The sequence below is a fragment of the Equus quagga genome, chromosome 1 (assembly GCF_021613505.1).
Source record: "Equus quagga isolate Etosha38 chromosome 1, UCLA_HA_Equagga_1.0, whole genome shotgun sequence".
NCBI lineage: Eukaryota > Metazoa > Chordata > Mammalia > Perissodactyla > Equidae > Equus > Equus quagga.
Window position 1 is genome coordinate 138,411,801 of NC_060267.1, and position 14,362 is coordinate 138,426,162.

Genomic DNA, 14,362 nt, shown 5'->3' on the forward strand with positions numbered 1-14,362 from the left:
CATTTGTGAGTGACTAGAATCCAGCCCCGTCCAGGTCTGCCGGAGGCTGGAGCTCCAGGGCCTGGGGGGAACATCCTCACCCTGCCACAGAGGCCCGAGCCACCTACAGGCTGGCACAGATTTCCTGAGGCGGCAGTGGCTCATGAGGGAATCCCAGAATCCTGGCATGTCAGAATGGATGGAAGCATACAGCTACCTACTCCAGTCTCTGTGGGAATTTACACAGGGGGATACTGAGACCCTGAGAGAGGCCATGACTTGTCACTCAGTGAGGAAGGGCCTGAGCTGGGACTGGAAGGAGGAACATGAGGCCCAGAGGGCTGCCTGGCCCAGCCTGGGAGGCGGGCCTTGTCCTCCAGGGAGGCACGGAGGCTGATTTCTTTCCACCATTGATTGGGTTTTCTCGCTCTAGAATTTCTTATACATGGAATCATACATTATGCACTCTTTTGGATAAGACTTCTTTCTCTCAGCATAGTGGTGTCAGGTGTTGACTATGTCAGTATTTTGCTCCTTTTTATTGCTGAGAATATTCCACAGTTTATCTAGTCACCAGCTGACAGGCATTTGATGTGTTCCCAATTTTTGGCTATTACAAAGGAAGCCATTATGAACATTCGTGTACAAGTCTTATTTTTATCAAAAAATTTTATCACGAAAAGTATACAGAATAATGTGGCAAGCGTATTTTTTTAAAATCAAGTATAAACAGCTTGCCATATTTGCTTCAGTTCTTTTTTCTTTTAAGAAGAAAATACACATGTAGGTAAAGCCCCTGGTACGTGCCTCTTCTTCTTCCCTCCCCAGAGATAACCACCATCCAGACTTCAGTGTTTACTCTTCCCATGTGTGTTGTTGATAGTTTTACTAGGAATAGTCATTCATTCCACTCAGCAAATATTGAGCAGTTACTATGTGCAAAGCCCTGGTCTAGGCACTAGGGGCGCAGCAATGAACCTGACAGGCAAAAATCCCTGCCCTTGGGGCACTGACTTCCTAGTGGGGGAGACATTAAATAATTAAAACACATAGTATGCCAGGTAGTGGTAAGTGCTGGGAGGAAAATGAAGCAGAGAAGGGAGACAGGGAGTGGTAACGTGAGGAAGTGGTTTGAAATTTTAAGTAGGGTAGTCAGAGAAGGCCTTACTGGAAATGTTTTCCAGCTTTTATAGCTGTATAAGAAGTAACCTGTGGGACCAGCCAGGTGGCACAGTGGTTAAGTGCGCACGTTCTGCTTTGGCAGCCTGGGGTTCATAGGTTCGGATCCCAGGTGCGGACATGGCACCGCTTGGCAAGCCATGCTGTGATAGGTGTCCCACATATAAAGTAGAGGAAGATGGGCAAGGATGTTAGCTCAGGGCCAGTCTTCCTCAGCAAAAAGAGGAGGGTTGGCAGATGTTAGCTCAGGGCTAATCTTCCAGAAAAAAAAAAAAAAAGAAGAAGAAGAAGAAGAAAAAAAAAAGAACCTGAAACAAGTGCCTTAAATATAAGAAGCATTTGTTACCACTCATGGCTTCTGTGGGTCAGGAATTTGGGAACATCTTAGCTAGGTAGTCTGACTCGGTGTCTCAAGAGGTTGCCCTCAGAGAGTGAATGGGGCTGGGATTATCATGAAGACTCCTTCATTCACACGTCTGGTGCTTGGCCTGGGTAAAATCCAAACAGCTAGAGACTGGCCCACTTGGGTCTCCTCAGGCATCTCTCTATCTCTCTGTGGACTTTGCACTTGATCTCTCCAGCAGAGCGGCTTCAAGGCAGCCATTGTTCTTATATAGCAGTCAGGGCTCCAAAGGTGTATGTCTGGGAGAGAGCCAGGTGGAAACGAATTGCCCTTTTTGACCCTGCTTTGGAAATCACATAGAGTTACTTCTGCCATTCTCTTGGTCAAGGCAATTACAGAACTCTGCCTAGGTTCATGGGAAGGAACCATAGACACCACCCCACCTCTCAATGGAATGTCAACATCCTGTTGTAAGAAGAACATGTGGAATGGCATAGATGCTTGTGTGTGATAGATGCAATCTGCCTCAGAAAATAGCATTTGTGTGAAGACATGGAGGTGACAGGGACAACCAAATGCATATCATACACCTGAGGGAAAAGCATTCCAGGTAAAGGGAACCAGAAAGAGTTGGAGGTAGGTAACTACCTAGTGTGTTCAAGAACTGGCAAGAAAGTCAATAGGGCATAGAGAAGTGAGCACTGGGAGACTGGTGGAAGAGATGAGGTTAGAATGTAACCTGGACATTTAGGTCACTAGGGCTCAGCTTTTCTCAGAATTTGATGGGACCCATAGGAGGCTTCTTAGAAGAAGAGTGATGTGGTCTGACTTAGTTGTAAAATGATCACTTGGCTGAGGCTGGGGCAAGAGGAGGAGCAGGAAGACTGGTTAGAGGCCTGCTGCACTGATCCAAGCATGTGATGCTAGAGGCTCAGAGTGGACTGGTGATTGTAGAGCTGGTCAGATTTTGGAAATATTTTGAAGGTTGAAACAATAGATTTTGCTAATGGATCCATGTGCGGATGAAAGAAAGTAAAAAGTGAAGGATGACTTGACTTTACCACTGAAAGGACAGAACTAGGGAAGAGTGTGGAAGAAGCAGATTTGGGGACCTGATCATGAGTTGGTTGGAGACGCTTATTAGGTATTTAAGTAGAGATATCAGTGAGGCAGCTGGAGAGAGGTGTGGGCTGGAAATATAAATCTCAGTGTTGCATTTTACTAGAAGTTCTAGCCAGGGCAATTAGGCAAGAACATAAAATAAAAAGCATCCAGACTGGAAAGGAAGAATAAAATTACATTTATAGATGACATATACTTGAATATAGAAAATCCTAAGGAACATACATACACACATACAATTATTAGAGCTAATAAATGAGTTTAGTAAGGTTGCAAGATACAAGATCAATGTGCAAAAATCAGTTGTATTTCTATACATTAGCAGTAAGATATCTGAAGATGAAATTAAAAATAATTCCGTTAGCTTTCATCCTTTGCTGGTGGGGTTGTAAAATGGTACAGCCACTTTGGAAGACAGTTTGGCAGTTTCTGACAAAGCTAGCCATACTTTTACCATACAATCCAGCAGTCATGCTACTTGGTATTTACCCAAAGGAGTGGAAAACATATGTCCACACAAAAACCTGCATGCAGATGTTTATAGCAGCTTTATTCATAATTGCCAAAATTTGGAAGCAACCAAGGCATCTTTCAGTAGATGAATGGATAAATTAACTGTGGTATATCCAGACAATGGAATATTATTCAACGTTAAAAAAAAAGAATTATCAAGCCATTAAAAGACATGGAGGAAATTTAAATGCATATTACTAAGTGAGAGAAGCCAATCTGAAAAGGCTACATACTGTATGATTCCAACTATATGACATTCTGGAAAAGATAAAACTACAGAGACAGTAAAAAGATCAGTGATTGCCAGGGGCTTGGGGAGTGTATAGGCAGAGCACGGAGGATTTTGGGAGCAGTGAAAATATTCTGTATGACACTATCATGGTGGATACATATCATTATACGTTTGTCAAAAACCATAGAACGTTCAAAACCAAGAGTGAACCCTAATGTAAACTACAAACTTTGGGTGACAATGATGTGTCAATGTAGGTTCATCAACTGTAACAAATGTACCACTCAGGTGAAGGATGTTGATAATAGGGGTAGCTATGCATGTGTGAGGTCAGGGAGTGTATGGGAACTCTCTGTACTTTCCACTCAATTTGTTGTCAACAGAAAACTACTCTAAAAAATAAAGTCTATTTAAAAACAAAAAAGGGCAAGGATTTGAATAGACATTTTTCCAAGGAAGGTATATAAACGACCAATAAACACATGAAAAGATGCTCAAGATCATTAGTCATTAGATAAATGCAAATAAAAATCACAATGAGATACCATTTCCTGCCCAGTAGTTTGGCTGTTTGAAAAAAAAAAAAAGGAAAACAAGTGTTGGCGAGGATATGGAGAAATCAAAACCTTCAGACATTGTTGGTGGGGCAGTACAGCTGCTATCGAAAACAGTTTGGCAGTTTCTCAAACATTTAAACATAGAATTATTGTATTATTCAGCAATGGCACTCCTAAGTGTATACCCAAGCCTTGGGTATACCCACAGTCATCCTGGGATGTTAGTAGTTTTGGGAGAATTCTCTTTGACTGTCTCTTTCCCTGATCATACCCAGCTATTAAGCTTTATTAATTTCCAGCTAATTGCTCTACTGTTGTCAAAAATCCCCTGAGACATAAATTACTCCACACACTGATCCAATTAAATCTGGGCTCCTTTGAAGAAATGTCTCTTAAGGTCAGTGTTTGACATTTGTCCTGATCCCAGGATAACTCTTCTTAGCTGTATCTTTCCCTGGTCTCCCTGGTAAACTAGCCAACCTACAGTTTAGCTTATATCTCTAATGAATCTCCTCTTAATTGCTTTTCACCAGAACCTCCATTGTTTTGAGAGCACCCTTAGGCTTGAACTTCTTCATACTCTGTCGCAAATGAGGTCAATTCCTTTGGGAAGAAATGTGGGGCTCCCTGCCTTCTCCTCACCCCAGGCAAAATCTCTGAGCCCTGTTTCTGGATAATGGCAGGGACATGGCACATCTCTCTCTGAGTGACCCTCTGCTCCGGGAGCTGGTTGCTCTGTGGAGGGGGGAAGTAGTTGCAACTTTTCTTGGCTCATCTTTGTCTTATGAGCCAGGGTGAGGACAATCAGGGTCCTAATAATCTCAGTGGCACCACACCCAAGATAGAACCTCCTTCTCATGAGTGGGACCTGGGTGGACCAAGAGAGCCACCACCTGACTCAGCCACACTCACCCAGAACTTAGCCTCAGCAACAGATAAATGGGAGCAGGATGAGAAATGCTGACACCCTGCCCCTCTAGGGAAGAAGGTTCTCTGACAGGCAGCTGAGGGGGAAGGGGGCCCTGTGTTCTTGGCTGAACCAATCCAGAGGAGTTTTTATCTGTATCTCGCTGAACTAGGAAGGGAGAGGGAGGGAATGGGACCCGTTCAAATACCATAGCTTTCACTTTTCTTACCAAGTTTTAGTGGATTTTTTTTTTAAAGATTTTATTTTTTTCCTTTTTCTCCCCAAAGCCCCCTGGTACATAGTTGTATATTCTTCATTGTGGGTCCTTCTAGTTGTGGCATGTGGGACGCTGCCTCAGCGTGGTTTGATGAGCAGTGCCATGTCCGCGCCCAGGATTCAAACCAACGAAACACTGGGCCGCCTGCAGCGGAGCGCGCGAACTTAACCACTTGGCCACGGGGCCAGCCCCAGTTTTAGTGGATTTTTTAAACAAATGTTTCTTCATTTGTTGTACACCCTTAGGACAATTTCCAGAGACTTTAAATGGCTGGGTTTTTAAAAATAATTGTCACTAGTCTGACTGGGGAGTGAGAATGCAGAGCTCTTGGCATTGTCATGCCAGAAGTGTAACTACAGCGGATTATTAAAAGTATTAGGATTTTGGTTTGGATATTATAAGATATCAAATCACCAGGTGACTGTCATGGGCACTGAAGTAATATATTTTCTGCAGCTCTATAGTTCTTTCCTGTGAAAAGACTTTGAGGCCACACAGAACAGAAACTGTAAGACAACCCCCCGCCCCGCCCTAGTTTACACCCGTTTTTGTGATCTTCTTGCCCATCTTGGCACAGAGCTCCCTGGGTAAGACAATCAAAGCAGAGGTAGGCAGGATGCCGGGGCTGAGGCTGACTATCCAGTGTGGCCAGGGGTCACCTGCATGTATTTCATCTGAGAGCAACTGGACTTTGAGAAGGAAAAAAGTCAGTGGATGTATGAAGATGGTCTGGAAGAAAAGGCAGAGGAACTGGAGAGAAAAGGCCTAGGGCTTTCTCAGTCACACACTTGTCTTCCCACCTCTTGGGGGAAATCCAACTCTCTCCTGAGGGTCTCTACAGATCCCTGAGGGCTGCCGCCAAGGCTCCCTCTTGTCCCGATATCCAAAGCCCTGCAGCTCCCTGCACCTGCCCCCAGGCGGGAACCGCAGCCTCTGCCTCCAAATTCCCAAACGCCCTCATAGGAGCCTCTGCAGGAAGAGCCAGTTGTATCAAGGGCTTGGAGTGGTGGCAGGGTCACATTGCAGAAGGGCTTTAAAAGCACATATTAGACATCGTCATTCTTTACAGTGCTTTGGAAGCTGCAGGCAGCACCTGCCTCCTGGGGCCTGTGCCCATGGCCCAGGATTCTCACAGCCCTGCTTCTGTGGGGCACATTCTCTGCTCTCTGTTTCAAGGTCTCATTCCAACCCTGCTTTGCCTGTCCACACCAGGCCACCCATTCTCGGGGAGCCAGGTGGCAAGTGAGATTTTAAATTAGTGATTTCTCTTCCTCTTGGCCTCATAATGCCCCAAAGGGGCAGCCCAGACCAAACACCCACTTTATCTGTGCTTGGCAGTGAGCAGCCTGAAAAAAGCCTCTGTTCTCCTTCCTCTCCAAAACTGGGAAGGGCAGAGCTGGTGCTGAGGGTCTTGGTGGGGGTTTGGTGCATCCATTCACTCCTGGAAGTCACAAGGTGAAGCCCAAGTGAGCAGGGGAGGCCCTGCCTTGCTTGGGTATGGCATATCTGGGGAGTCATATTAGAGCTCAGCCAGCCTCCTGGGGCTAAAGGGAGACTTAGAGACTCTCTGGGAGTTTAAAGAAGACCCAGGAGGAGGCCCAGAGAGGCCCAGGGAAGCCATTACTCACTTTCAGCAGAACAGCAATGACCCCTCCACCACCACCCAGTTTCTGACCCAGGCCACTAACAGATTCCCACGTGTGGGGCTGCCAGACATGTCCACCTCCATGTCCCCTGGGGCCTCAAACACATCTGGTGTAAACCCATCCTGATCCCTCCCCTTCCTCCCATGTTGCCAGTGATGCCTCCATCCTACTTTTAGCCCTTCACCTTCTGCCTCAGAGTCTTGTCGCTTCTCCAGCCTGTAAGATTTGTAAGATTTCTCCTCTCCCTGTCCTCACTGCCAGTCCTGGATCAGCCCCTCCTGGCCTCCTGCCCCACCCCTTCGAATGCAGCCCCCTTTGAATGCTATGGCTTCATGCCCTGTCTAAACCACACACTGACTGCATCACTCCCATTTCCTCATCAGCATGGTACCCAAGACACCCGCCTTCCTCTCTCAGAGGTCACAGCACTTCACAGACTGTCCTCTGATGTCAGCTTTGACTCCCTCTGTGCGCCCAGCCTCTCAGCCCAAGCAGAGTCTCCTGTGCCCTGAGGCTCCTCCAAGTCAAGAGGGACAGGCTCAGCAGACGCTAGGGGTGCCGTCACTGCACACTACCAGGCTGACCCTCAACCAGCGAGGAGGAAGCTGACAGAAAAATGTTCCAGTCACCTGTCCTGCAGGTGCGCAGTTCTGGGGGGCACTCCGCATGCTTTTCCCAGACCCCAGCAGACTCTCGCACCTTGACAATACACTCCCACCCAGGCTTCTCCCACTTCTGGCTCACCCTCTGCTCCAGGGTTCCCTTCCCAGTAAGTGACCTCATGTCAGCTCAGACTTTTGGGGAAGCGAGGCTAAGCCAGGCTCCTCCATCTTTTGCAACCTTCTCAAAAGCACATCTTTCTCCAACTATACCAAACTAACCACATTCCCTCATTCACTCATTCATTCATTCATCACATTTATTTAGCACCTACTGTATCATAGGCACTCTTCTAGGTGCTGGGGATACATTAATGAAGAAAAGAGACAAAATACCTGCCCTCACTCAGCTTACATTCTAGTGAGGAGAGGCACTGGATAGGCAAACAATTGTGAGTTAGGGGGTGATAAGTTCTACGGAGAAAAATAAAGCAGGGTGGCGGGAATGGGTAGTGCTGGGGTGCTGCAGATTAAATTCTCTTGAAGCATATGCTGAGGCTGAGTTTGAGGGCAATGCCCATCACAGGATGGGGGAGGACGCAGGATTGGGCGGAGGGAGAACTTGAATGGTAAAGCAAGTCCAACAAAGCCTCAGTGGGGAGTTCTGGAGCAAGTATGGTCTGTCAGAGTGTTCCACCCAGGGCGGAACGGACCAGACCCCATAGCCCTGCTTCACTCAGTCACCAGAGGAGGGCTGCCCTGGGAAGTGTAACCTCAGAGGAGGCTCTGTGCAGCCGAGGTGGACCCTGGCAGAATTGAGAGCTGGAGGTTGTCTGGTGATCGCTCTTCCTGCAGATCCTTCTGGAAAGGGGATATGGGTGGTGCAACTTTATGTCTACCACGTGGGTCGTGCTCAGGGAAGGCCTCACAGAGCAGCGACTTGAAAGGGTTCAGGAAAGTGAGCCCTGCAGACATGTGGAGGAAGAGTCTTACACACAGAGCGAACAGAAGCGCAAGACCCTAAGTGTGGTTGTGTCTGAGGTCTTGAGAAGCAGCAAAGAGGCTGGTAGGGCTGGAGTGAGTGAGCAGCAGGAGAGGAGTTAAGAGCAGAATTGGGTCAGATCTACAAGGCCACGTGTGAAGACTCTGGCTTTTACCCTGAGCCAGAGGGGAGCCATGGAGGAGTCAGGGCAGGAGGGACATTCCTGAGGGGGGCAGGGGACATTCCTGAGGGAGGCAGACTCCAGAGCAGGAGAGCCCATGAGGAGTCCACCGCTGGGATCCCAGAGAGGGGAGCTAAGGACTGTCAGTGTGCAGGACCTTGACCATATGCTGGCTAATACAACTGTTCAATGAACACTCAGGGCTTGTTAACCCAGCAGCTTTAGCCTGTGTCTGCTGCCCTCTGGTGGATCTGTAGGAAATTACCCAAACCTGCTTCCAGCTTTTCAACAGTTCTTTCGCCAGGAGTCCATGGGTTCGGTGGGTTCACTTTCAACTCTGGGCTGAAAGCTTTCTTGTCACAGATGGTGGAGGTGTCAGGCAGCACTTGGAGGAAACAATTCGTCAACTTAGAGATAGGAAGACAAAGGGAAACTATAGTGTACATTCAACAATGTTTGGAGTCGGGTTGGGGTAGGGCCATGTGATATTTTCCAGCTGTAATGGTCACCAGCATCCAGAAGAAGAGGGGCTGAAGGATGCATCTGGCTGGGAGCTGAAGAGCAGGTACTGTTCTCAGGAGGAGAACAAGGTAAAGATACTGAGGGTGTTTGCCACAGAGCTCTGAGTCCCAGGACACAGTCATGGGTTCCTGCTGGGGAAGGAAGGGAATGGAGCTGGGAAGGCTCAGCTAATGGAAAGAAAATGGACATGTCGAAGGCCTGTAGATCAAAATGGAGCTGGGATCTGGTGGAGAGAGTGTGTGAGGAGACTGGACAAAGAGGGAGCAATGGGAGCCGTGGAGCCACTGGAAGCATTGCTGCTGCCTTTGCTGCTGTTGGAACCCAGGAACCTGCACTCCTGCTGCTGCTGAAACTCCTTACCACTGCTGCAGCCAACAGTCACCCACCACTGAGGCTCTCGCTGCCGGAAGAGTCACCAGAAGCAGGAAAAAATGGCTTCTTCCTGCCTTCCTGTCTATTACCAGTGTCTCCCTGGCAGAATATAACTGGAAGCCAGTTAGCAAAGCAGTCTGGAAGGTGTAGTTTGCTGGCTTCCAGACCCCATCAATGCAGATCAGGGCACTTCAGCCCAGGGGCAGTACCAGCATCCTAGTTGCTATGTAAAAATCTCTTCCCTTTTGGAACCCTCATACACTGCTAGTGGGAATGCAAACTGGTACAGTCACTACGGAAAATAGTATGGTGATTCCTCAAAAAATTAAAAACAGAAATGCTATATGACCCAGCTATCCCACTACTGGGTATTTATCCAAACAACTTGAAATCAACAATCCAAAGTAACATATGCACCCCTTTACTCATTGCAGCACTATTCCCAATAGCCAAGACAGGGAAGCAATCCAAGTGCCCATGAACCGATGATTGGATAAAGAAGATATGGTGTATATATACAATGGAATACTATTCAGCCATAAAAAAAGACAAAATCATCCCATTTGCAACAACATGGATAGACCTGGAGGGTATTATGTTAAGTGAAATAAGCCAGACGAGAAAGACAAACACCATATGATTTCACTCATCTATGGAAGATAAACAAACACAAGGACAAAGAGAACAGTTCAGTGGTTACCAAGGGGAGGGGATTAGGGGGTGGGCACAGGGTGTGAAGGGGAGCACTTTTAAGGTGATGGACAAGAAATAATGTACAACTGAAATTCACAATGATGTGAACTGTTATGAACTCAATTTAAAAAAAGACTAAAAAAATTGCCTCCCTTTTGTTCCTCCAGTCCTTCCAACACCCTTTGACCCAATTTCCTGCATCAAATCCTTCTGTTTGAATTTTCCATATTAGCATTGGTCTGTTCAACATGTACATAAACTATAACTAGGGGTAAATCCAGGTATTTGGGGAACTGAGGCTTATACCATGGGGGAGAGGAATTCTCTTTAATAAAAGGAATACAACATTATGAATAAAAAATTAGATTTATTAGCTTCATGGTAAATTCACCTTTTCCTGAGACCCAACAATTCCGCTCCAGATACATACCCTAAAGAAATTCTTGCATATGTGTATCAAGATACATGGTTGAGTATGTTCACAGGAGTATTCTTTGTAATAGGAAAAAACTAGAGCTAACCCATCACTATTGATAGGAAAATGGATAAACATAGGAAGAATCAATATTTTATATTAAGAAGATATCTATTCTCCTCAAGCTGTATTTACAGATTCAATACAATACTGATCAAATTATAGCAAGATTAAATGGAACATGCTACTTCCAAAATTGATCTGTATCCCTTACTTCACACCAAACACAAAAATTAATTACAAATGGATTAAACACTTAAATGTGAAAAGAAAAGCTTTACAACTTTTGGAGAAAATCTAGAATATCCTTATGACCTTTGGGGTAAGGAAAACTTCATTAAATAAGACTAAACAAGCTCAAGCCATAAAGCAAAAGTTTGCTAAATTTTGGTTCAATCAAAAGATAATTCACAGACTTCCATTTCCATCCAAGATGAAGTAACAAAGACTAGATTTACCTTCTTGCTTAAAACAACCAAAAAAAAAAAAGACAAAAATATGTACACATATGAAAAAACAACTTTAAAGACATTGGACATCAGGCAACAAAGGACAGTGATCCATGGGAAAATAACGAGGGGAGCTCTATGATTATCCAAGCTCACTGCCTGGAGCTTCCAGATAGGGAGGAGGAACTAAGCTGGAATACTACCTGAGTTGAAAAGATGGAGCTAAGAGTCTGGGGGACACCAAGACTACCAGAGTTCATAGATAAAGGACAGAGTATCAGAGAGGAGAGAGTTGCACAGAGAGAGAACCCGGAGGTCAGCAGAGTCACCGTCAAGTATACAGCATGTGAGGAAACCACCCAGGGCTGGGGGAAGAAGCATCAAAAAGAATAAGAGGTCTAAACAAACTCGGAATAAAGGGAACTTCCTCAACCTGAGAAAGAGCATCTATGAAAAACCCACAATTAACATCCTACTCACTGGTGAAAGACTGGACACTTTTCCACTAAGAGCAGGAACAAAGCAAGGGTATCTGCCCTCATCACTCCTATTCAACATTTTACTGGAGGTTCTAGCTAGGGCAATTAGGCAAGAAAATAAAATAAGAGGCACCCAGATTGGAAAGGAAGAGGTAAAACTATCTCTATTTGCAGATGACAAGATCTTATATATAGAAAACCCTAAGGAATCCACTAAAAAACTATTAGAATATGGGCTGGCCCTGTGGCCGAGTGGTTGAGTTCGCGAGCTCCGCTGCAGGCGGCCCAGTGTTTCGTTAGTTCGAATCCTGGGCACGGACATGGCACTGCTCATCAAACCACGCTGAGGCAGCGTCCCACATGCCACAACTAGAAGAACCCACAACGAAGAATATACAACTATGTACCGGGGGGCTTTGGGGAGAAAGAGGAAAAAAATAAAATCTTTAAAAAAAAAAAAACTATTAGAATATACAAGTTCAGCAAGGTTGCAGAATACAAGATGAATACATATAATCAATTGTATTTTTATACACTTGCAAGGAGCAATCCGAAAAATGAAGTTTAAAAAATCTATTCACAACATCATAAAAAAGAATAAAATACAGAGGAAGAAATTTAACGAAAGCGCAAAACATACTCTGAAAGCTGTGAAACATTGTTGAAGGAAATTAAAGAAGACCTAAATAAAGGTAAAAATATCCAAAGTTCATGGATCAGAAAACTTAACATTGTTAAGATGCCAATACTCTTAAAATTCATCTACAGATTCAACACTATCACTATCAAAATCCCAGCTGGCAGGGATCCTTATCTTATACCATATACAAAAATTAACACAAAATGGATCAATGACCTAACTGTAAGAGCTAAAACTCTCAGAGCAAGAACTCTTAAGAGACAACACAAGGGTAAACCTTCATGACCTTGGATTTGGCAATGGATTCTTAGATGTGACACCAAAAGCACAAGCAAACAAAGAAAAAAGCATATAAACTGGACTTCATCAAAACTAAAATCTTTTTTGTTTCAAAGGACACCATCAAGAAAGTGAAAAGACAACTCAGTTGCAGAAAAATATATTCATTCCTTCAAAATGAGCAACTGCTATGTGCCTGGAACTGAGAAGAGCAAATAAGACAGACAAAAATCTCAACCCTCCTGCCTTCCTGTGTGAAGATTCAAATAAATAAGGAAACTGAGAAAGGAAAAATTAGCTTAGACTGTAAAAACCTGTCCTGCTATTCATCATCACCACAGATAAAGCCAGCTTTAGCAGGAAACAGTATTTCTGTCAAGGATATGCTGCAGCTGTTGTCTCGTAGTAACTGGTTTCTTTGAGGGACTACTGCTTTCTTACTAAGAAACTTTGTTCTCTAATATCAACTTTGCTGTTTGAAATCATGTCAGTTCCCTCCAGCCAACAACCACCAGAAACATACCTGTTGTTGAAAAAGTTGAGTTTATTACTCATTGCTGTGAAAGAGAATGCCCACCATGGGAAACCACGGGGTTTATCATTAATAGAGTGCTAGAACACAACGATTGGATTTGGGCTTGTTAGGTGATTTAGAGGAGGGTTTAAGGAGGCACAGCTTTGCTTGGGATTGGATGCTGTCAGAAAGTGGGGTTAATTCTATGATTGGGTATCTTAATAAATCTTACCTCTAGAGAGGGCAGAGTAGAGTGAGGGTAAAGCTGTGATTGGTAACGAAGGAGCACTCATTAGCTGGGAGAGGGCATTTTTGGTAGTTTGTGGCTTGAACAATGTTCATGTTTTGTGTTCAACGTGATTATGGAGTGGTATAAACCTGTCTTGATCCATCACAATCAGTCTAATGTTGACGTTTTGTGAAATTGTTTATGCTCAACAGGAGAACACCAAGACCTAGCCGTGAGCATCAGGCCAGCTCCTGGATGCCAGGGCCTGCTTTTCTCTTTCTCACATATCAGTAAGCATAAAACATTCCGTTCTTGGAGGATCTAAGTCATTTTGACACGGAGAAGCAGCCTCGATTTCCAGTTCAGGTCCAGAGCTTCAGATAAGTGACTACATTCCACACCTAACTTAAGCTTGCAGTTTCTACAGACCCCTGGTCCACTTTGTAGTCCAGGCCAGATACCGATCCCTTTACACACAGCTGTGCTCTGCTTTGAGCCTATCAAAACACTGCTTCATTTATATTTCACCTGAACTCCACCCTTCCCCAAATCCTAAAACAACTCTTTCCTTTGTTTGGTGACAGGCACCAGAATTCCACTAATGTGCTATTTCCCTCATTGCAATGAGCCAGTAAACCTGTCTCTGTCGAATTACAGATTTGTCCCTGGTGATCTGAGGCTGAATAGGCTACACCTATATATGGTATACCAGATATAAATGCTATGGGAAAAATAAAAGCAGGAGAAAAGGGTAAGACGAGTTGGGGCAGGGGCAGTTTGCGACTTAAATAGGCTGCTCAGGAAGGCCTTGCTGATAAAGTGACACCTGAGCAAAGACCTGAAGGAAGTGGGGTGTTTTTTATTCGGCTGAGTATCTGCGAAAAGAACCTTCCAGGAAGCGGGAACAGGTACTGTAAAGGGCCTGAGGAGGGTCATACAGGGCGTGTTCCAATTACATTTTCTTAGTGAGCCTACCGTGACACCTCTTCACTTTGGAAACCTGTCCCTTCCCCATTGTTACTCCCTTATCCTGCTTTTGCTTTTCTCCACAGAGCTTTTCAATAGTATATAATTCCGCGTTTATTATGTTTGGATTGCATGCTTTTCTGCTTTGCGCAAAGACGGGCACCTCCGTCTGTTTCGTTCATCGATGTAGCCCGAGCTTCCAGTAAGGTGGGACACGGGTGTAGTTC